This window comes from Peromyscus eremicus, chromosome 2 (genome assembly GCF_949786415.1).
Source record: "Peromyscus eremicus chromosome 2, PerEre_H2_v1, whole genome shotgun sequence".
In the NCBI taxonomy this organism is placed as follows: domain Eukaryota; kingdom Metazoa; phylum Chordata; class Mammalia; order Rodentia; family Cricetidae; genus Peromyscus; species Peromyscus eremicus.
Window position 1 is genome coordinate 7,178,460 of NC_081417.1, and position 1,602 is coordinate 7,180,061.

Consider the following 1,602-nt stretch of genomic DNA (forward strand, 5'->3'; position numbering starts at 1 on the left):
GTTTGGTAAATACCAGAGATACAGATGCTTTCAAAGTATCTGTCCATATAATTACTGATTAAAAGGAGAAAAATGACTTCTGGGAAAGAATGGTGCGCACAGTCTTAACTGACCAGTTGACCACCATTACAAATGACACAAATCAACATACACCTCCTCGTGATGTGGGCATAAACCCATATCCTTGAAGTCATAGTCGGGATCACACACCCTGAATCAAATCATGATAAAGTATCAGAAAAATAAAATAAATTAAGAGCTTAACTAGGAAAGTTATTCCCTCCATTCCAAATTCTCAGTATTACTAAAGACAAAGTAGGGCTGAGAAATCACTCCAGATTACAAAGGGACTAAAGAGGCAGGAAAACTAAACAGAGTGTAAGTCTCCTGTGAAGGATGGAGCATGAAGAAAGTCTGACATAACCATTCCTGTGAAAAACTAATGAAACTTGAATTCCTAAAATTGATTTACTGTGTATATGTGTGGGAACACAGCAGCCACAGTAAACTTGTATGACGGTCAGGGAACAACTTGCAGGTTTTGGCTTTTTCCTTCCACCATGTGTGTCCCAAGGACTGAGTGCAGGCTTGGTGACAAGTGCTTTTACCTGTTAAGCCATCTTGAGAGCCCATGAAAACTAACGCATGGATAGTTTGTACATAACTATTATATTAATGACAAATTTCCTAGTTTATTGATCATTGTTCAGAAGCAAAAAGAAAAAACTGGATATGGATGTGGAAAGGAAGACTGTGTGAAAAAATAGAACCAAGTGACATTCTAACAACTGCTGACTATGGCGGAGTACAGGGGGTATTTCTACTAAGACTGCAATATTGTAGTTGGAGATTCTTTTCTCTAAATAAAAGTTTTTAAAAGGAGGTCTGAAACTTTTCCCTGCAAAGCAGACCAGAGTCAAGCTTCCAAAGTCCCCTCATGCTGGCATAGGGCTAACTGTGAATACTGGCCTAAACATAAAGCAGGTGCTAATGCACTTCTCCATCACCATCGCCATGTCTGTATCAAATCACAGCCCCTGGATCTTACAGAGCAAGCAGCACAGATAAAAATGTATCAATCAGGATGGGGCCCTGACATTGTGAGTACCAGGAACCTAAGATCATTCTAAAAGAACAGTAATACGTAAACACTGGGAAAATGACCACTTTTGCAACATTAGCAACAAATGGCACTCTTTCTTCAATCTTAGAAACCAACTGGTTTTCCAAAATAGTTTTCTTGTTCACTATAGTCCTTTACTCATTTATTCTGGAAATATTTGAACCAAGTGACGTTCACAAACAGACAATAGCACTCTTTAATCTTTAAAACAAACTGATTTTCCAAAATAGTTTTCTTGTTCACTTTCTAGTCCTTTATTCATTTATTCTGGAAATATCTAATAGCTTTGAACACAGTAAGGTTCACGAACAGAGAGGGGGCAGCTAGCAAATTAACTTCTTTTACTGAAATTGCCTCTCAAATATACTGACTACATGGGAAGTATACCACACATTTATTGTGGCTAAGATAAAAGACATTATTGATGAAAATAAGGAACGTAAAACAAAAATACTTTTAAAATTATGTCACACACACAA